The sequence below is a fragment of the Globicephala melas genome, chromosome 19, assembly GCF_963455315.2.
Source record: "Globicephala melas chromosome 19, mGloMel1.2, whole genome shotgun sequence".
NCBI lineage: Eukaryota > Metazoa > Chordata > Mammalia > Artiodactyla > Delphinidae > Globicephala > Globicephala melas.
In genome coordinates, this window is record NC_083332.1 from 44,903,336 (window position 1) to 44,926,409 (window position 23,074).

Consider the following 23,074-nt stretch of genomic DNA (forward strand, 5'->3'; position numbering starts at 1 on the left):
AGTTGTGGTGAGTGGAGGCTCTTCATTGCAGTGCACAGGCTTCTTGTTGCAGCGGCTTCTCTTGTTGTGGAGCATGGGCTCTAGGCGCGCGGGCTTCAGTAGTTGTGGCACGTGGGCTCAGTAGTTGTGGCACGCAAGCTCTAGAGCGCAGGCTGAGTAGTTGTGACATACGGGCTTAGTTGCTCCATGGCATGTAGGGATCTTCCCGGACCAGGGCTCGAACCCATGTCCGCTACATTGGCAGGCGGATTCTTAACCACTGTGCCACCAGGGAAGCCCCCCAGCAAGTTAAGTTTTATTTGGGGCAAAATGAGGACTGCAGCCCGGGAGACAGCGTTTCAGATAGCTCTGAGAAACTGCTCGAGGAGGCTAGGGGAGGAGCCAGGATATTTTTCGAGTTTTGCAACAAAGGGCAGGTAGTCGGGAGTATCAGAAGATTATAGTTAATTAAAGAAAACCAGATATCTCAAGTTAAGGAATTTAGTGCTTTTCTATGTATGGGAAGATGCAAGAGTCTGGGCTCACTGAAATCATTCCTTTGATATGCACCTCAACCATCTGGGGCCAGTATCTTGTGTTTTCACTTCCTGAGTTTCCTCAGGGCTCACCAGGTCTTGTTGGAGGGCTGCAATCATTGATGACTGTGACATCCTTTGTTTATTGATATGGCAGGAACTATTCTGTTTCTCACTGAGAAGGGAGCATTTGAGCAAAGACTGGAGGGTACTGGGGAGCGAGTATGCAGGTATGTCTAGTAAAAATTACCTGTGCAAAGGCCCTGAGGCCGGAGTGCTGCGGGGATTTCAGCCGAGTTCAGCAGGGAGCAGAGGGAACGAGCAAGAGTGCAGTGGGAGATGAGGTCGGACAGGTACGGGGTAAGGCCCAGGTGCCCAGTCCTGGGCTGCCACCTCCACAGCCAGCCTGGAGGCTGAGTTCACGACAAGGCCTGGTTCCAGAAGCCCTGGGAAAAGGCCTGATTCAGCAATCTTGCCTCCATCCAGGAGCTGGAGAAACCTGATTCCTCCTCTGCTCACTTCTCAGCCACTGAGGGGGCTGCCTGGACCTGTCCGGGCCTGCAGCAGCTGCAGAGCTGGCAGGCAGGAGTTACAAGATTCTTGTCTCTCGGGGGTCCCGGACTGAGTGGGGAGCCTGTCAGAAAGGAGCCCCGAGTCTGCGAGCACAGAGCCCTGGTGAAGAGTGCAGCCCCTAGAGGTCACAGAGGTGGGTGTGACCCACAGCCTCCCTTCCCTCAAGACCACACCTCTCTCAAAGGGGTGAAAAGAGGCCGCTGGGAGGTGACATGTGAAAAGCACTCAGTGCTTTGTCTGGCTGGCAGTTAGGGGGCACTAAGTGGTGGCTGCCATCATTACTGTTCTTGTTGCTTGTTATTAGGCCTTCTCCAAGTCAGGGGCGGAGCCCAGCCCTCAGCTGCCTCAGCATTCCCGTGCCCACTGCCCAGCAAGCGGCAGGGGTGTGACAGGGCCTGGAGAGCAATCTGAGAGGGGATGGGTGGGTCAGGAATGCTTGGGCTGTGTTCCATCCATTCCTGTCCCCACTGCCTTCCAGTAAACCAGGGCCAACCAATAGGGCAGGGAAGGGCAGGTCTCTTGTCACCCTGGAACCTGACAGCCGAGGCCTTCTGAGGAGACAGTGCTAAGTAAGTATGGGAATTACTACCTTTAGAGCTTCTGTGAATTATGCACTTACCATGTGTAAGACAATACGCTAAAGTTTCACTCCGAATCAAAACCAGAGTTTTAAAATGTCCCACAGGGCTTTGCAGGATCTGACGCCGTTGCCCCTGGGACCTCGCCTCCCACTGCTCTTACCTCAGTCCCACCGTGGTTCTGGCCACGTCAGCCTCCTGCTCTTCTGGGACTCGTGCAGGCTGCTTCCCACCTCGAGGCCTTTGCATTCGCTGTGCCCTCTGGCTGGCCTGCTGTTCCCCCGGGGACCTCATGGCTCCTCACCTCCTTCAGGCATCACCCAAATGTCCACTTGTCAGAGATTCTGTCCCACTTCAGAATTGCAACACTGCCGCCACCCACCATGCCTTATTTTTCCTTAGCATTTATTACTTCTCACCATACTATACTGTATATTTTATCTATTTGTCCCCTGCCCCCCATTTAAATATAAGCTCCACGAGGGCAGGGATTTTTGTTTCTTTCCTTCACTGCTACATCCCTATCCCATGGAATAGTGCCTGGAACATAGTAGGCCTGGAACATTCAATAAATGTTCGTTTAATAAACATGCTTTACGACCCTCAAGGCAGGTTTTGTAAATTCCCTCTTTTTTTGGGGGGGGGAGGGGCTGTGCCATGTGGCCTGTGGGATCTGAGCTCCCCGACCGACCAGGGATCGAATCTGTGCCCCCTACAGTGGAAGCGTAGAGTCTTAACCACTGGACCACCAGGGAATTCCCCTATAATTTACCTTTTGGAAATGAGGAAAGTCAGGCCCAGGGAAGCAGGGTAAGTCACCCATGGTCATGCCCAGATGGTTAGCAGCAGAGCTGAGAGAATCCAGGAACGCCACTTGTGACATCTCATTTAACCCTGCATCAGTCCTGGAGTGGTTATGCTCATGCCATCTTACAGAGGAGCAAACGGAGGCTAGAGAGGGGCAGAGATGGGAGATGAAGCTGGTTCTGTCTGTTCTGATCAAGTCATTGCTTCCTAGAGTGTGGGCTTCGGGCCTGTGGTGGGATGTGGAATGGTGTGAGGTGATGGGTGAGCAAGGTATTAAAGTCTTACGTGATCCTGAATCACGCAGACAGAGTTGTTCCATTTTCACTTTTCTTTCAATCCTGCTTGCGTCAAGGGAAGAGTCCCCCTTTTCTTGTGCTTAGCAGATCTTTAATGACTTTAACCCTTATGGTTCTCTCTCTTAACCGGAGAAGGAGAGCCTAGAAATTAATGACACTGTTCTGTCATCATTGTATTTATTTTTACTTTAGTTACGGCAAGTGATGCTGGTTTTTCATTTACAATACTGTTAGTTTTTCACTTAAAATAAATTTCTTTATGTTTTAGATAATGAGTCCATTTAAAGAAACAATGTTAAGTAAAGGTTAGTGAAGGTGGGACTCAGGTATGCCAATAACAATGAAGGTGGTACTTCAAAGACCGAAGCTCTACTTTTTATCTTATATGTTCTTTCAAAGAGTATCACTTTCTTTGGTGGGGAGGGCATGGGGGACAACTTACAATCCAGAAAATAAAAGAAGAATTAAATGCTAATCTGAGTCTTAAAAGTTGCCTTCAGGGAAGAGTGGGAGGGAACTTTAGGGGCTAGAGAAATCTGGGAAGACTTCCTGAAGGAGGAAGCCTTTTGAGTTGTCCTTAAAAGATGTATAGGAGTTGGATAAGGGGCTAAAAGAAAGGAGAGTACCATGCTTTCCCTTGCCATTGACCTGTTGTACAGATGAGAAAACTGAGGCCCAGAAGGTAGCTATAGCAAGTGGATAGAAGAGCCCAGTCTGGCTCCAGTCTCAGGATCTTGTTCCAGGGGGAAGCCAATGAAGTAGAAAACAAACTAAGTCAAGCTGGGAGGGATGGGACCCAGGGTGGCAGGGTGGGGGGATTGGGATGACAAGAGAAGAAGCTCTGGGCCTGAGTCAGTGAGGAGCCACAGTGAGCTTTAGAAAAGGGAGAAGCTGCCAAGAATGGTCGATAGCTCAGCAGAGTGCATAAGAGTGTGGGCTCTGAAGCCCCACTGCCTGGGTTCAAGTCATTCTCTGCCATTTGTGACACAAGCTCTCAGTTCCTCTACCGATAAGATGGGCATAATAATGGGAGTATATGCCTCACAGAGTTGCTGCAACAATCAAATAAGTTAATGCATGTAACACAGTTAGAGCAGCACTTAGCACATAGAAATACTCAATAAATATTAACCTTACAGGTAATATTACTACTGTTATTATTGTTGTTATTAACTATAAGGTGGGCTAAAAAAAGGAGAGGTTGGAGTCAAGGGGGCTGATCCAAAGGCTGCCACCTCTGTGCCTCAGTTTCCCCATCTGAATCAGCTGCTTGCTGGGGGTTCTCCTCACCAGCTCCTTGGTTTGGGAGCCCACAAAGTGCTGGAAAGAACCGCTGCTGGAACTTGGTGCCCACCTCATCATTCAGCGAATATTTATTGAGCCCCTACTGAGTGCCAGGCCCTGGGGATACATGGAAAAACAAGACAGCCCCAAGCCTCCCTTATAAAGCTCCAGACTGAGGGAGGAGACCAGGAAGAACCAGGCAATTACAGGGCAGGTGATCCTAGTCTGACCTGATGCGGAGTCGGGGAGGGCTTCCCAGAAGAGGTGACATCCAAGCTGAGACCTGAGGGCTGCATAGGAGTTTGCCGTGGGCTGGAGAAGGAGATCAGGAGGAGCAGTGTGTGCTCAGCAGGGGAGAGGCATGACCAAATCGGTGCTCTAGAATGATAATTCACGGGTGTGTTCTTTATAGACACTTGCATACATGCAAAATTCCAGATGGACAAGGCCATTCACCGTTGTTGCGTTGACCGTGAGAGCAAAAGGTTGGTAATAACCCTTAGTCCATCAGTGGGTGGCTGCTTAAATAAACTCTGCCACATTCACAGCATGGAATATTCCACAACTGAAAACCAACAAGAAAGCTCTTTATGCACAGATGTGGAAAGATCCTTAAGGTATCTTGTCAAGTGAAAAAACAAGTTGGAGAACAATGCGGAACATGTGCTACTTCTTGTGTAAAAGAAGAGGAGGAAAACGAGACTATATGAATTTTTTACTTAAATGTGCGGAGAGAAACTCGAACAGCCTTGTCCAATAGAATTTTCTCTGATGGTGGAAATGTTCTGTATTTCTGCTGACCAACATGGTAGCCACTGGCCACACATGGCACTTGAAATACGGCTTGAGTGACCGAGGAACAGAATTTTTAATTTAACTTAATGATTAGATTTAAATCTAATAGCCACATGTGGCTTGTAGCCAGCGTATTGGACCTCATGGCTCTAGAAGAATACAAAAGAAACTCCGTTAACCGCGGGGAGAGGCCTGGGAATTCATTAGGCGGATGGCTAACAGGAATGAGAGGGACACTTGTACTTTATACCTTTTCTGTGTCCTGTAATTTTTGAACTAGGTGAATGCCTTACCCATCTCAAAAGTTAGACTTGAAAAATGAAAAGAAGGAATGAGGGAGGGAGGCAGAGCCCTCGGGCTGCTGTGTGGAGAACGGATTAGAGAGGGAGAAGGAGTAAAAGGGGAGACCAGACGTATCAGCCAGGATGCTGGCAAGAAACAGGCAAACTCAAAAGATTAACTGAGCAGAGTTAACGGAGGTACTATTTACAGAGTGGTGGGCAGGGTTGCAAGGTGTCTTCATCTAAGCACTAGATTAGGTTGATAATGGGTTGACTGGGTTGATAATGCTGCCATTTTCGGAAATGAAGACAGGAAGAGGAGCAGGTTGGAGAAGGGCAATGATGCGTTTGGTTCTGAACTTGCCTGTATTTTTGAGCACTTTGAGGTGCCTATTGGACATGTAAGTGGAGATGTTTGGGTGTAGTAGGGTTCTACAGGTGTGGGGTTCTGGAGAGGATTCCAGGCTGCACACAGGCCAGGTGACCCCGGGAGGGAGGGGCATTGGTGCCAGCTTCACAGTGTCTGTTCTCCTTCCTACTAGAGATGGGAGAGGGACGTTGCCGCCAGCTAGCGAGGAAGGAAGAGGAGAAGTGGTGGCACCATATCACGAAGGGAACCCACATCATTTACTTCACATTCCTCACTTCCTCCCTTGGGGTGGTTTACTGGATAGAAGTAAAAGCTGAGGGGTGAGGCCTGAGCACAGGGCATGAAGGAGAGAGCTTCAGGGCCCCTGTGTGTGTCATTTCATGAGCTGCCAGGCACTTGTGGGCGGCGGGGAGTTAAGAGGAACAAGTCTGGCCGTCTACCCCTGGAAGGCCCAGCGGTGAGAAGGCTGGGGATGGAGGAAGTGGGGTGCCACTGGACCAACCAGTCCTGAAGCTCTGAGGGCACCCCATCCTGGATGACCCCATGAGAGAGGTTTTAAACAAGAGCAGCCTAACTGCTGTGAATAACATGGGGCCAATGAGAACTCCAAAAGGAAATGATAGTAAGTAAAGCTACCATCATCATCAGCCCCTCATCTTAAGAACTTTCTTGGGAATTCCCTGGTGGTCCAGTGGTTAGGACTTGGCGCTTTCACTGCCGTGGGCCCAGGTTCAATCCCTGGTCGGGGAACTAAGATCCCGCAAGCCATGCAGTGCAGCAAAAACAACAACAACAAAAAACAAAACACACAGAAGAAACTTTCTTAAGAAAACTCTTAAAAGCCAGGTAGTCTGCAGAGCACTTTCTTTTATCCCACTCCAGTCGGGTGGCCAGGGCAGTGGGATCCTTTTAATATACAGATCTAATAACATTCATTGTGCCATGTGACAAGGACATTATGACCCACATTTGACAAGTAAGGAAATCAGGGCTAAGAAAGGTGGGAAACTTGGCTGGGCCTCTGATTCCGAGGTTCACACACACTCCACCTCCGGGCCTAGCGCATTAGCCTCCGTTCTGTGCCATCGTCCTCCTCCCTCCGCCCCTGGCCCCGCTGCTCCGCTTGGCCACATTCCCTCTCCTCCTGAGATCTCCCCACCCTTCTGTCCCTCCTCTCCCTCCTTCTCTATGTCTCTATGGAAATGAAGTCAAGGTTGGTTTTGGTGGATTACACTTTACCATCCTTGAGAAATATTTTAAATGGTGATCTCATGTGTTGTTTCCATGAAGGAAAAAAACAATAAAATCAAGTCATTTCACTTTAATATGTCACTCTATTTTCCCTAATAATTCGGTTGACCCTTAATAAAGGGGGAAAAGTTTCCCTCATCTTAATCAACAAGCATATCGGGTTGCTTTTGCTCCTGCTGGCTGGCGTCAGGAGCAGTTTTATTTTTCCAGGGATATTAGACATCTCGACTCATGAGCCACCAGGGAATAAGTTCAGGGTTTGGATTTCAAGTGTTTCAGAGGGCTGCTTACAAACGTTCCACCCGTGCCCGCCCTCCGTGCCCACCGGATCTGTCGCTTAGACAGTTACAGTGGCCCTCGAGCTGTGCTGCCTTCCAAGACTCCTCCCCCGTCTGTGCCAGAGTAACCCTTCAGATTTCATCATGTCGCTTCTCTGCTTAAACACTTCTGTTCCGTTCCCATGACCTACTAGGTGAAGTCCAAGTAGCATGTCATGTGACGCCTTCCAGGCCCTGGTCTCAGCTGACATTTACAGCCTAGTCCTGCCCACCCCTCACCTCTCCCTTGATCCAGGCCCCACAATCCACGCTGTATCTTTTTTAGGACACAGGCTCTCCTGTTGCCTCACCTTCGCTTGTGCTACTTCCCCCTATGGGGGGTGCCTTACTTCTTCCCCATCCCTCCCCAAATCTGATCAGTTCTTACAAGCATTTCCTCCGCAAAGCCTTTCACAATCCTGGAGCCTCAGAATTAGTTGCTCCCTTGACATCGTGTTCCTTCCTCTAGTAGATTTCATTGGAGTCTAGCTCTTAGGCTAGACTTCATGTTCCTCTCCCCAGTTAGATCGTAAGCTTACTGAGGGCCTCTGCCTAATTATCTCCAGCCCACACTCATCCCTGGCACTGAGCACAGTACCTGGGACCCAGGCTGGTGCTGATAAGTTGCTGAATTGAAATCCAAGACTGAAAACCTTCTCTGAATCCCATCTTCACCTTTCCAGTAAAGGGAGTTCATGGCTGGCCGCTCTGCCTCTCCTTTATCCTACAAGTGACTTGGTTCCTGCCCTGATGCCACTTCTTCCAGGAAGCCTTCCAAATTTGGCATCCCTCCTATGAGTTTCCTTAGCACCTGCCTTAATGTACTCATCGCCCTGAATTGTAAATGCTTCCATGTCCCCCACCAGTCTGAGGTTACCTTGAGGGCAGGGGCTGTGAATTTAGCCCAGTTCATAATTATAGAGCACTTTCAGCACGCCAAGTGTGTTTTGAGCACTTTATGTATGCTAACTCATTTATGTGCCCAAAAAACATGAGCTAAGTAGCATTAGCCCCATTAAAAAAAATTTTTTTTTTAATGTATTTATTTTTGGCTGCGTTGGGTCTTCGTTGCTGCGCACGGGCTTTTTCTCTAGTTGCGGCAAACGGGGGCTACTCTTTGTTGCGGTGCACGGGCTTCTCATTGTGGTGGCTTCTCTTGTTGTGGAGCACGGGCTCTAGGCGCGCGGGCTTCAGTTGTTGTGGCACGTGGGCTCAGTAGTTGTGGCACGCAGGCTCTAGAACGCAGGCTCAGTAGTTGTGGCGCACGGACTTAGTTGCTCCGTGGCATGTGGGATCTTCCCGTACCAGGGATTGAATACGTGTCCCTTGCATTGGCAGGTGGATTCTTAACCACTGCACCACCAGGGAAGTCCCTCATTAGCCCCATTTTATGGAAGGGCAAACTAAGTCACGCAGCTAGGAAGCAGAGTAACAAGGGTTTTAATCCAGGCCATCTGGCTCTAGTGCCAACTCTTCCCCATTGCACACTATTACTTGTATAATTTAGTGAACAGAAGTGGGGTCCGATGCTAAGAAGCCCGGCACACCCTGAACTCCTGCTCATCTTCCCTCAGGAGACATAGTTCCACGCGTCTGCAGGGAGTTGCCCAAATGCAAGACCAAGATCTGTGCTAATAACGCGTTCTTGGTGAATAGCATTTTGATAAAGACTTGTTGTTCTCCTCTGCCCGAGGAGCCACCCCATTTCCTGCTGTCCCACAGGGAGGTCCTGGGAATGGTTAACAGTGCTTTGCTGCTGAATAACCTCTGGGGTAGCTTTAGTAACAAAAGACCTCACAGCACCAGGCCAGCTGCCAGACTTCTCAAAGACAGTCCCCTCTCTCCTTGCTGGTGGGCGCAATATATGGCTCGAAACCCTGAAATATGCACATAATCTTTGACTCAGTAACTCTACTCGGAGAAATTTATCCTAAAGACCTCTCCATACAATTCATCAAAGGCGTGTATATAAAGGAGTTCCTCATAACATTGTTTATGAGAAAAAACACTGGGGGAAAAAAACCCAGGTCCATCAAAAAGGGAATTCGTTTAATAAAATATAGGCATCTAGGGCTCCCCTGGTGGCACAGTGGTTAAGAATCCGCCTGCCAATGCAGGGCACACGGGTTTGAGCCCTGGCCCGGGAAGATCCCACATGCAACTAAGCCCATGTGCCACAACTACTGAGCCTGTGCTCTAGAGCCCACAAGCCACAACTACTGAAGCCCGTGCGCCTAGAGCCCGTGCTCCGCAAGAAGGGAAACCACTGCAATGGGAAGCCTGCTCATCCCAGCGAAAAGTAGCCCCCACTCACCGCAACTAGAGAAAGCCCATGCGCAGCAACAAAGACCCAACACAGTCAAAAATAAATAAATAAAATAAATAAATTAAAAAAATAAAAACATAAAAATAAAATAAAATAAAATATGGACATCTAAATAGTGGAAAATTATACAGCCATTAAAATGCTATTGGGAATCTATTGATGTGGTAGGTTGTCCATGAACTGCTGTTGAGTAAAAACACAGGTTACTCAATAGAATAGGTAAAGTAGTTTCTTCCTGAAGGAAACACAGAAAGTGGTAACAGTAGTTGCCTTTAGGGAGGGGAACAGAGTGCCTGGGGGACCAGAGAGGAAGACTTGCTTTTTAATTTTTAAGCACCTCATGTGCTCAGAATTAGATGAATCATAATCCGTTGATTAATGATACACTTGTATCATTGGTCTGTGCCTACCCAGTTTTCAGTTTGATTCACTGATTAGTTTTTTTTAACTCTCTCCCCAACCCAAGGGATAGAACAACAGTACCCATAGGATCCTTTTCTATCCCAAGCCCCTACATCCCCAAAAGGTAACCAGTCTTCTGATGTTTGTGCTTTTCCTTCCCTTGCTCCTTTTGTATAATTGATACATATATACTTACAGTTCAAATAATATATTGTGTACTTGTAGTTGTTTCTAATCTTTATAAAAAGAGTATCATGCTGTATGGAACCTTTTGGAAGTAGTTTTTCCATTCAGCATCATATTATGAAGATTCATTCATGCTGCTGTGCATAGCTGCAGTCCATTCATTTTTTTCATTGCTATGTATTCATCCGTTGTATGAATATATTGCATTTTAAAAATCCATTATCCTGTCAATGGACATCTGGATTTTTTCCAGATTTTTGCTATTTTGAAGGATGCATCTATGAATATTCTTGTACGGGTATCCTGCTGCGCGTGTTTCTGCTGTTTCCTCTGGTTAAGGGCTGAGGAATGGACTCTCTGTGGCCTGGGGTTTTTGAGTGCTCAGTGTTACTGGGCTCGTACGTGTTTACACTCTCACCAACACATCAAAGGAATGCGGTTAATGCACGTTCTCTGCTATCCTACGTTAAGTTAGACTTTTTAACTTCAGCAACCGAATGAATGGGAGGCTTATTTCTCAATACTTATCCTTTCATTCCTTTCAAACTTTGTACCAGGTGCATGTATTACGTTCTCAGATAAATAAATAAAATTCAGTTATATGTTTGTCTGAAGAGACAGAGGTTGGACATAGCTCAAAATGTCAGCTATGATGAACTCTAGGGTAACAGGTGATCTTTATTTTAATTTTTCTTCTTTTTGCTTATCTCTGCATTAATTTTTTCTACTGTGGCTATTTACTACTTGTATAGTTTTTATTTATTTATTTATTTTTGGCTGTGTTGGGTCTTCGTTTCTGTGCGAGGGCTTTCTCTAGTTGCGGCAAGCGGGGGCCACTCTTCATCGCGGTGCACAGGCCTCTCACTATTGCGGCCTCTCTTGTTGCGGAGCACAGGCTCCAGACGCGCAGGCTCCGTAATTGTGGCTCACGGGCCCAGTTGCTCCGCGGCATGTGGGATCTTCCCAGACCAGGGCTCGAACCCGTGTCCCCTGCATTGGTAGGCAGATTCTCAACCACTGGGCTACCAGGGAAGCCCATTGTATAATTTTTTTAAAGAAAGAGGGAAGATACATGGTGCTCAACATCAGTCATTAAGTAAGTACAAATGAAAACCACAATAAGATGGTTACACAACTGTCACAATGGCTAAAATTTAAAAGCTTGCCCACACCGCCTGCTGGAGCAGATGTGGAGCACCTAGAACTCTCGTACACTGACGGTGTGACAGCATGGCATAGTCACTTTGGAAAAACAGTTTGGCAGCTTCTTAGAAAGTTAAACATATGCTAACCATGTGATTCAGCAATTCTTCTCATAGGTATTTACCCAAGAAAAATGAAGACGTATGTCCACATAAAGACACATGAATGTTTCTAGCAGTTTTATTTATAATAACCCGAAACTGGAAACAGCCCAAATGCCCATTAACTGGTAAATGGATAAACAATTTGTGGTATCCATACAATGGAATACTGCTAAGCAAAAATGTATATACAAAACAACATATTCAGTAGATGAATCTCAAAAGTATTTCTGGAAAAGGCAAAACTATAGGGACAGAAAAGATCTCAGTGGTTGCCAGGTACTAGGGGTGGGTGGAGATTTTGTTCTCAAAGGGCACAGGGGAATTTTTTGGCATGATGGAAACTGTCCTATATCTTGAGTATAGGGGTCGATAACTGTTTGTGTCTATTAAAATTCACAGAACTGCACACCAAAAGGGGTGAATTTTACTATATGTAAAGCATACCTCAGTGTTTAAAAATGGGGGGAAAAGGTTCAAACAAAGAAAAAGAAAGAGGGCTTGAGATCAGTGAATTCTGGGCCGTGACATGAGGAAAGGGGGTTTCCCTTGCATTCCCTGAATCAGCAAGTTATAGAACCTTCTTAAAATCTGAGGCCTGATGCCTGAAGCTCTGTCTCTGACTTGCTGGTGACCTTGGGCAAGTACCTTTCCCTCCTGGAAACTCAGTTTCTTTCCCCAGAGAGGTAGAGGAATGCTCTGATAATCTCCAAAAAATACACAAACATCTATTGAGCTCTGACTCCCTGCCAGGCTACCCACAAAGTGTTATATATGTTCTTTCAAATAACAATAATGTTTTTTAAAAGTTCTTCATGGAGCATTTAGAAGTATTTAGTGCTTTGCAGGTATCAGTTCATTTATCAGTTCATTCCTCACACCACTCCTAAGAGGAAAGAATCATTGTTACCTCCATTGCATTAAGGAAGAAACCTAGGCACCCAGAGGTTATATAACTTACCAAGATCAGCACAGGCCCGTATCCGTAGGACTTGAACCCAGTCCTCTCCCGCCAGGGCCCAAGCTCTTAACCATCACACAAAATCAAATAATGCTTCTTAGGCAAGATTTATAACATCATCAGTGTCTGGGTCAGAAAGGACCTTGCCTTTTATCTAGTTCAGTGACTTTTTGTTTGTTTGTTTGTGATACGGGGGCCTCTCACTGTTGTGGCCTCTCTGGTTGTGGAGCACAGGCTCCGTATGCGCAGGCCTAGCGGCCATGGCTCATGGGCCCAGCCGCTCCGTGGCATGTGGGATCTTCCCGGACCGGGGCACGAACCCGTGTCCCCTGCATCGGCAGGCGGACTCTCAACCACTGCACCACCAGGGAAGCCCCTAGTTCAGTGTTTTAACTGCAGGTCTCCAGAAGTTAGTGAGGCTTCAAATCTATTCACTGGGTAAGGATTGCATTTTTTTTTTTTTAAATGTTAATTTATTTATTTATTATTTTTGGCTGCGTTAGGTCTTCGTTGCTGCGCGCGGGCTTTCTCTAGTTGAGGCGAGTGGGGGCTACTCTTCGTTGCGGTGCGCGGGCTCTAGGCGATGGGCTTCAGTAGCTGTGTCTCATGGGCTCCAGAGCACAGGCTCAGTAGTTGTGGCCCGCACGTTTAGCCGCTCCACGGCATGTGGGATCCTCCCAGACCAGGGCTCGAACCCGTGTCCCCTGCATCGGCAGGCGGACTCTCAACCACCGCGCCACCAGGGAAGCCCCAGGATTGCATTTTTAAAAAATGAAAAAGAGTGAAATAGAGTAGAACACAAGAAAACAGAATATATCAGAGTATATTGCACATAGGAAAGTAAGTGTTGTCTTGTGAAAGTTCAATTTCAGTGTGTGTGTGTCCTAGCACGATGTAAATGGGGGCCTGATTGGAAAAGTCTGAGTAACATTGACTGATCTGATTTATTTTACAGAGGCTGAGACTGAGGCTAAGAGAGGGGAAGCCAACTGCCTAAGGTCACACAGCCAGCCTAGAGTCCAGTACTGCTGGCTCCCATGGCACTAGCCATTCAATCATTCATTCATTCAGTAGATATTTACCTTGGCCTGCTCTGTTCCAGGCCCCATGCTAAGCTCCAGGAATATAGTGACAAACAAGACGGACCAGGCCCTGTCCTCCAGGGGCCTGTCTCCTCAGAGGAATAAAAAGCAGCTGATATGGCACATAATAGCCACGCCTTATATATATTGCTTATTCCGTGCCAGACACTGGTCTGAACATGTACTAGCTCACTTGATTCCTAGACAACCCTACATGGGAGTTTCTACTATTAACATCATTAAACCCATTTAATAGGTGGGGAAGCTGAGGCACAGGGTCAGTAACTTGCATATAGCTGGTAAGTGGCTGAGCTGAGATTTGAGCCCAAACAAACAGCCTGCCTCCAGAGTCTGTATTCTTTTTGGTTTTGTTTTTTTTTCAGAGTCTGTATTCTTAAGCACTACCCAATTCTGCCTTTAGGGTGGTTTTGCAGTGTAAACCACAGCCCAGCAACAAGTCTCACCAGGGATGGGATGGGGGAAAGAGAGGCTCACAGTGGGGAGAATTTATTGCAAACTTGGCCCCAGTATCTATCCATAGCCAGGATATTTTGGGCTCTTGGCTTTTTAAATTTTATTTTTATTCTTTTTTAAAATTTTAGGTCACACCATGACTAAGTTCTGTCTACTAAGAGGAACATCTGCAGAGAACCCAGCCTCCAACCCCAGCCCCAGGAGGCACAGACCAAAACTTGGCATTAAGAAGAAGGGAAGTGGCTTTGGGGGCTCCGAGCTGCACTGGAGCTCGCTGGCTGGCTCTTGAAAGGTAGAGCTCTGCAGAGGAGCAGGGTTCCTGCCCCGAGGAGCAGGCTCCAGACAGACCATGCCTGCCACCATGTTGAGCTCCTTGGTCAGAGAAGACTACCCTCCCCTAGGTGAGTAGCCTCCTCCTGATGCTGAGGGATCATGATGTAGCTTGAATGTTAGTTTTTATGTGCCCAGTATCTCTTTGCTCTTCTCTAGGTGACAGCACCATCGTTTTTCTTTAGGGGACCACACCTCCCCTATTCTTAGTCCTTGTGGTCCCAGAAGGCTGACTCCTCTTGCATCACTCCAGGGCTGGACACATGACCTAGTCTTGGCCAATCAGAGCCACCTAGCCATCTCTCTGGCCACAGGATTGGTTCATGTCTGCACATGAGCCAAGTCAAGGCATAAAGGTGAAACCTGAGGCTTTTGCTGTACCTATTGGAAAAGTATGGTACTTTGTGGCTGGGATTGCTAAAGTGGTAGATTGGCAGCCTGTCTCTGCCTTGATAAGAGAATCCAAGAAGAAAATCAACATAGATGAAAGCAAAGACAGAGCAAGACAGATCTGTGATGACGTAATTTGACCACCTGGAGCCATCCATGCCTGAAGTCCATCCATCATGGACTTTTTAGTATATGAGCTCCCAAATTCCTTTTTTCTGCTCAGGCACTTATGTTTCTGGCATTTATAACCCAAAGTGATCAATACAAATGCCAAGACACAGCATGGTGGAGGGGAAAGATCACTGGACAAGGAGTCTCAATGTTTAGGTTTGAGTCAAAATTTCACTATTTATTACATATTGAAACCTCCCTGTATTTCAGTCCTTTCAACTGTGAAATGGGAATGGTATCACTGTAATACAGTGCTGTGGTGGGAAATCAAATGGGCATGGATGGGAAAGTGCTCTGTAAACTGTAAAGTGCTTTATGAACTCTAAAGCTCCATACACAAAGGGACAGCCTCTGATGCACATGGTATTCAGTAGAGAAGGGGATCCAGAAGTGAGCAGTTGCATTTATGCCATGTCCAGCCTGCGGCATGACATCTGATAGGTGTTTTAACCTCCCTGAGCCTTGGTTCTTGTCTTTGGAAAAATGTATTCCTTGGTGTCACTTGGGGGATTTGCAGACTGGATCAGGTGACTCCCCTGAGTTTTTTTTTTTTTGCGGTATGCGGGCCTCTCACTGTTGTGGTATCTCCCGTTGCGGAGCACAGGCTCCGGACGCGCAGTCTCAGTGGCCATGGCTCACGGGCCTAGCTGCTCCACAGCATGTGGGATCTTCCCGGACCGGGGCATGAACCCATGTCCCCTGCATCGGCAGGCAGACTCTCAACTACTGCGCCACCAGGGAAGCCCCCCTGATCTTAATTAAAACCCTGCGGTGGTTCCCGATTGCTCTGGAGGCACAGTCCAAGCCACTGAGCATGATTAACACAGCCCCCTCCCCCAACCCTACAGCACACACTCTCCTTACCTGCCTGTTGGGTCTAATCTCCCGCCTCTTTCTCCTCCAGCTAGACTGAACCGCCTGAAAATACTGAGCCCTCCTCCCACTGGGAAAATACTTTTGCCCAGGTTCTGCCAGGAACGCTCTGGCTAACTCAACTTAGATGTCACTTCCCCACAAAGCCTTCCCTGAGTCCCTTGTGCCTTCCCATCATGGGCCTTGTTAATCTTGAATCATTATCACCAGGGCCGTCCTCCAGCCCTGGTCACTGATATGGCTATTCTGTTGGCTAAAATACAGTACTGAAGTTTTTCCATATCAGTCGGTAATCAGCTGCTTCCCTGAGTCCCTCAAGTGCCCCCCAAACCCCCAGCCCCTCCCACACGCCCACACCTCCCCACCACCCAACAACCAAAAGGATAAAGCCTGGCACACAGCAGGAGGCCTGGGGACCCTACCCTGGTGTTAATGGCTGGTGTTCATTTTGATTGGCCTGGTGCCCATGCTTTACCTATTGTTAAATATTAGTATCATCCTTGCTTATTGCCCTGGATTATAAATACCTGGTTCCCTTGTCTGTTTATGGCACCAGACTGAAAGCCCTGTGAGGGCAGGGAGGCACCTCCCTCGCCAGCAAAGCACTAGGCACAGCTGGGGGCCCAGTGATTGTTTAATCAAATGAATGAATGGATGGATGAATGAGTGAATGAATGCTGCCTGAAAAGTTGGAGAGTCTCTCTAGAAAATTATGGGCAGCCCCATCCTGAGTCTGGACTCTGGAGTTTTCTCCTAGGCCTGCAGTGGAAACCTTGCTCTTTGCCCAGGTTTTATTGCTCTGCTGGTCTCCACCCCTGCAGGAAGCTCACTCTCTCCGACTGCCACAGTCTGGCTCAAGACTGGTCAGCTTCACGTTCCCTTCCTGTAAAACTTGGACTCTCGCTGAGAACTGCTGGGACTAGAAAGACCAAGATGCACCCCTTTCATGAACCCACAAGTAGGTGAGCACACACGTGTACACACACACACACACACACACACACACACACACACACAGTGCTCACTGACTCAATCTCAAGACGTTCAAAGTCATAGTTTTTAGAGGCAGAAGAAAAATAAAGGATCCTTACAGGCCAGCTGAGTCATTTTACAGATAAGAGACTGAGACTTAGGGAAAGAAAGAGATTTTGCTTCAAGTGACAAGGTCAGTTCCCTACACTGTGTTCTAGCTAGCCCCTGGAATTTGGTACATATATAAATAAGTTGTTTGTCACTAAATTTCTTTGACTTGGGGCCAGGCTGAATTTGGCACAGAGTGATTTCATTGGCTGCTGACCCTGGAGAGGGTTGGTCTTGTCCAACCTGGACGCAAGACTAGAAAGAGCTTTCTCTCTCCATCCCACCACGTGGACAGGTCCTTGGTTCTGAGAGGAGGGATGAGGCCTTCTCTGCTCAAAGTTGGGAGGCAGGAAGCACAGGTCTGTGGAACCTTATCTTGAGGTTCTGTATTCTGTAGCTATTCTGTAGCACCTTATCTTGAGACACCAGGTACAAAAGTATCTGTGCCAAGAGAGGGCACTCAGCCAGCCATGGAGCCCCATGGCAGCAGGCTCCCTCTCTTTCAGTGAGTCTAGGAGAGAGTGAGAGTTACGTTGGAGGAATCCTGCTGCCCATGCACTCAGGGACTCAGGGATTCCTCTCAGTGAAAACCCCAGCGCCTGAGCATCATGGAATGTGGAAATAATAATAGTTAATGTTTATTTAGGACTTCTAGTCTGCCACATTTACTTAGGTTATTTCACGTAATTTCCACAGCCACCCAACAAGGTAGGTGCTATTATTATCCCCATTTATACAGATGAGGAAATTGAGGTCCAAAGATGCTTTAAAGTGACTCATTCAAAGGCTTAGAACTAGCAGGTAGAAGAGCAGGATTCAGACCCAGGCAGCGAGGCACTAACATCTGTGCTGGGAACCATTTTGCCATACTGGTCTTGGAGCCAGAGCACCGGTCTCAAGCCTGCCCCTGCAATGACCTGGCTGTTCATCTTTCTGAGCATCAGTCACCTCCTCTGCAAAATGGGGAGAATACCTTTTGCTCTGTGGGCAAGTTGGAGGACCAAATGATTCGACCCAGGACCCAGCCCTCTGGTTCCAACTCTCATCATTACCCCCAACCTACCCCTCATGTACTGGAAGCTCCAGCCTGGCTGAAAAACAAGTAGTTCAGGCTATGCTCTTGCCATCTTCTCTTGGCTATCCCAGGGTCTGGAATTTCAGTTCAACTCGACAGACCATTTCTTGCTAAATTAAGCAAGGTTTGCCTCTCATTTCAAATGGCACCTGGAAATAAAAGACTGTCCTGATCTCAGCAGTATAGCATGGAGATGAAGAGGCTTTGAACCCATCAAATTCCAGCTCTGTCACTTAATATGTCACCTTGGGCAAAATCTCTTTACCTCTCGAGCCTCTGCTTCTAGATCTGTAAAATGGATGTAGTGAGGGCTTCCCTGGTGGCGCAGTGGTTGAGAGTCTGCCTGCCGATGCAGGGGACGCGGGTTCGTGCCCCGGTCTGGGAGGATCCCACGTGCTGCGGAGTGGCTGGGCCCGTGAGCCATGACCGCTGGGCCTGCGCGTCCCGAGCCTGTGCTCCGCGGGGGGAGAGGCCACAGCAGTGAGAGGCCCGCGTACCGCAAAAAAAAAAAAAAAAAAAAAAAAAGGATGTAGTGAGAGCACCCAAAGTGCTGTACAAAGACCGATACTGCTTAGAGTATCGTGAGCTCCAATAAATGGTAGCTATCACTTTTATCACACACTGTATTGTAATTACTGGTATTTAGCACGATGCCTGGTCCTAGTTAGCATTCAGTAAATACTTAATAAATAAGTGGATGAATGTTTACCTGTCTGCATCCCTCACTACCGTATGAGCTTCTTAAGGGCAGGAATCATATTTTGTTTATTTCTGTGTCCCGATTGTTGAGCAGAGTACCTGGCACATGGGGGTGCTTAATAAATGTTTGTTGTTTCCCTGATGAGATAATGGATCTGGACAGCCATCAGCCATGATTCTAAAACCACAAGGTGAAAGGTTGATGGAGAACTTGATACTGGAAAGATCAGCTGACACCAACTGAATCTTAGTATTCTAAAAGTGAGTCAGCCAGGCAATTTCTTGCTTCCTGATATGATGCTATAGGAAGTACTCAGTACCAGTTATGAAATATTTTTGCGTAAAAAAAATTGAATTTTACGCAAAACCTCTAGATCTAGTTTACATGACATATGGGAGAGAGGGACATGGTAAGTGACACCATGAGGATGCATGTGATCAATATACAAAATGCAAGATATCCAACAGGACAAATGACCGGGTATCTTAAAAAATAAATGCCCCTTAAAAACAAACAAACTCTGTAAATCTGGAATTATATCAAAACAGAAACAAACAAAAGGGATCTGTTCATTTTCTTGATTGTGCTGATGGCTTCACAGTATTTGCATATGCCAAAACATCAAACTGTGTACTTAAACATGTGCAGTCAATTATACTTCAGAAAAGCTGGACAAGGGTCTTCCTTGGCGGTCCAGTGGAAGACACTACAATTCCACCACAGGGGACACAGAGTCCATCCCTGCTTGGGGAACTAAGATTCTGCACGCTGCGCAGCACAGCCAAAAAGTAAAAAAAAAAAAAAAAAAAAAGCCGAACAAAAAAGGATGGGGAGACTTTTACAAATATAAAGAGACTCAAGGGACATATAGCCCAATGCAAAATGTGACTCGTGCTTGAATCCTGATACAAACAAATTGTTAAAAGGACATTTTTTAGCCATTAGATAATATTGAGGAATTGTGAATTTTATTAGGCGTTATTACTTAATTGGATGATGGTCATGTTCTCAGAGATGCAGACTGACATATTTACAGGGGAAATTACGTTATCTGGGATTTGCTTTAAAATGGTCTGCAAAAATAAAAATGCAAGTGTACATATGTATTGGAATGCCCAAAATGGAACGCTAATACCACCAAATGCCAGCGAGGATGTGGAGCAACAGGAACTCTCATTCACTGCTAGTGGGAATGCAAAATGGTGCAGCCACTTCGGAAGCCAGTTTGGCAATTTCTTACAAAACTCAACGTATACTTACCATACAATCAGCAACCATGCTCCTTGGTATTTACCCAAAGGAGTTGAAAACTTACATCCACACAAAAAACTGCACATGGATGTTTATAGCAGCTTTATTCATAATTGCCAAAACTTGGAAGCAACCAAGATGTCCTTCAGTAGGTGAATGGATAAATAAATTGTGGTACATCCTGACAATGGAATATTATTCAACGCTAAGAAGAAATGAGCTATCAAGTCATGAAAAGACATGGAACAACCTTCAATGCATATCACTAAGTAAAAGAAGCCAATCTGAAAGTCTACATACCTGCAAAAGGCATACCAAAAGTTTTGCCTTTTCCAGAATGTCATGTAATGTGATTCCAACTACATGACATTCTGGAAAAGGCAAAACTTGGGAGACAGTAAAAAGATCAGTGGTTGACAGGAGTTTGGGGGGAGGGAGGGATGAATAGGCAGGCAGGGCACAGTGGATTTTAGGGCAGTGAAAAGACTCTGTATGGTACTACAATGGCGGATTCACATCATTATGCATTTGTCCAAACCCATAGAACATATGACACCCAGAGTGAACCATAATGTCAGCTATGGACTTTGGGTGATTATGATGTGTCAGTGTAGGTTCATCAGTTGTAACAAATGTACTGCTCTAGCGGGGGATGTTGATGGGGTGGCTATGTATGTGTTGGGGAGAGGGTATTTAGGAAATCTCTGTACCTCCTACTCAAATTTGCTGCGAACCTAAAACTACTTTTTAAAAAATAGTCTTAGTTTTTTTTTTTTTTTAAACTCAGGGATGAAAATATGAAACAAGATTTGGTACAACGTTCACATGTTACAAAATTATACAAATTGCAAAAAGTAATTGTTGGCACTAGATGATAGATACACGGTGTTTCATTGTAACTATTCATGGTGTGCATTATACTATTTTTCCTTGTGTTTGAAATAAAAATGTTTCTTGCAGACGTGAGTGGCTGAGCTGCAAAGGGCGGTACCCCTATCAGTTACCACATTTTAACAGGAGGCTGAAGTGGGATATCCAGTTCCCTCCCCGGCGTGCTGGCAGGCAGCCCGGCCCAGCAGAGGTGTCAGGAGCCCCCAGGAGCAGCTAGTGTGGAGCCTCCTCTCCCCACACAATGGGGAGTCTGATCTGGCTGCAATCCCCAGCAATTCCACTTTCCGTGGGATTCCTCCCCAGCCGGCTAGGGGGTTGGGCTCCTCTTGGCTGAGGCTGGGGTAGAGGTGCCCCTCCCAGTCTGAGTGCCTTTATTATACCACCCCTTTGCCAGAAGATGAAAGGAGCAGGACCGCCCGGGGCGTTAATCTTTAGCCTCCAAGCTGACCAGTTGCCAGGACACCCAGGAAATGAAAGTCGTCAGAGACACACCCTGCAGGCAATAAGGAAATCTGGTGTTGGTCATGCCAATGACGGAAGCCCGGTTAGCACCAGCGGTAGTAGGGTCTGTCATCCACTTAGAATGGTACCTGCAAGGCCTCCGGTCAACATTTCTTTCCCTGGTTAATGCCTGAAATTCTACCATTAACACTGGACTGGCCCTCAGAGAGAACTCAACTTCCAAGATTTTGATTTTTCTTTCCCCGAGTTGAGAAGCTAATGAAAGCAATGGACCTTACCACCTGCACCAACAGGTTTGCTACAATCTCAGGAGTTTCACGACCACTCACGCCATGAAGCCCATCCTGGGCGGAGTTTACTGGTTCCAAAGATTTCCTTCCTTTGAAAGAATTATACCCCAGAGCTCTCTTTAAAATGCAAATGACCTTGGGAAGGTCTCAAAGACTAAACAGCCCCCATGAAAGAGTTTTTCCAAGCAGAGGCCAGAGATAGCCTAAGAGACTTTAACTGCAGGGCTGGGAAAAGGAGAGCCTGGGGGTGGGGAGGCTCCATGGGGGCTCACAGTTTTGCCTGGAACTGGAAGGGGAATGTATTGAGCCTAGAGTGCTAATAGCTAACTTCACGGAACGCTTATACGAACCTTGTGAATTAAGTGCTGCCAACATCTTCATTTTATGGATGAGGAAACTGAGACTGGACATGCTACCCAGATAGTGGCAGAGCAGGAATTTTAACCCTCCATCAGCCTGAGATCAGGCAGCAGAGGCTCACCTTCACCTGCTCATTTGATCCTCACAATGAGGTATCCTTTTTTGATGGAAGAGGAAATTGAGGCAGTTCACTGAGGGCCACACAATGCCCTGTCTCCACAGGAAACCCCTGTGCATCCTCCGTTCACCCTGGCTCGCCCTGGACCGCTGAGGGCAGGCAGCCCTTCCTGGCCCGCTCCCTGGAGCTTGGAGAAGGGCTTGCCGAGAAGTCTGAAGCGAGCTCATGCCTGACCTGTCCTCACTGCCCCTAACTGTTTTCTAAGATGCTTTTTATTGAATTATCAGAGTGTCATGGAGGAGTCGATGAGAGCTGCCGTGGAGTTACAAGGCCAGGGCTTTGTGGGAGGAGGAAAGCAAAGCCCTAAAGTCTCCCTGGGCTGAGTGATGGTATAAAACATGAATTTTTACATAACTGAGGGGGAAAAAAAATAAACGGACAAGCCGCCCCATGGGGGAAACGCCTCTTTCTGTATTTCCATTTTCTTGCTTAATGCACTGTCCTGCAGGAGCCTCAGTGGGAAAGGAAATACTGGAGCCTTTTCCCTCAAAGTCTCCTGGTGGGTTGAGGCAGAGAGAGAGCCAAGATGCAGAAATCCAAATGGCCTGGGCGTGTGCTCAGAAACCCATTAAAATGGAGGGGACAGGTTGGGGAGTGGTGGCTGGACTGACCTGAAACAGTGTCTTGGTTCAAGACAGTGCCTCTCCTCTGGGGTTGAGAAAGTAGCCTCAATGGGCTCAGATTCACTTTTAGCTCTGGGTGAAATATTGTAAACATGGTCTTCCCCATGAACAAGGGGGAAAGGGGGTGGTCCGTTTCAAAGAACAACCTCCACACCCAACACTTACTGAGCAGTTGCTACCAGGCAACAAGCACTCCGCTTAGTGATTTTCTTATATTAGCTCCTAAGGACCCATTTATACAGATGAAAATACTGACTTGCCCAAAGTTGCACAGCTAGTGAGTGGCTGACTCCACACACTGTAGTGCTTTTGTTTGTTTGTTTGTTTTTGTATTTTTCCAGCTTTATTGTGATACAATTGACATATAACATTGTGTAAGTTTAAGGTGTACAAAATGTTGATTTGATACACTTACATATATTGCAAAATGATTACTACCATAGTAACTAACACTTAGCTAACACATACCTAACTCATAGGTAACACCCCCATCATATCACATAATTACCATTTCTTTTTACACGTACTGTAGTTCTGATCATGATTCAAGGGTAAAGGGAAAGATGGTGTCCATTGCATGGGACATAGAAAGAGTTAT

At 46.9% G+C, this 23,074-nt stretch overlaps 1 non-coding gene across 1 annotated transcript; it reads left to right on the forward strand.

Moving 5' to 3' along the window:
* The first annotated feature begins 6,176 nt into the window (after positions 1 to 6,176).
* TRNAE-UUC (transfer RNA glutamic acid (anticodon UUC)) lies at positions 6,177 to 6,249 on the forward strand. The gene has a single exon. It is a non-coding gene; the product is annotated as a tRNA-Glu (tRNA).
* Positions 6,250 to 23,074: the final 16,825 nt, after the last annotated feature.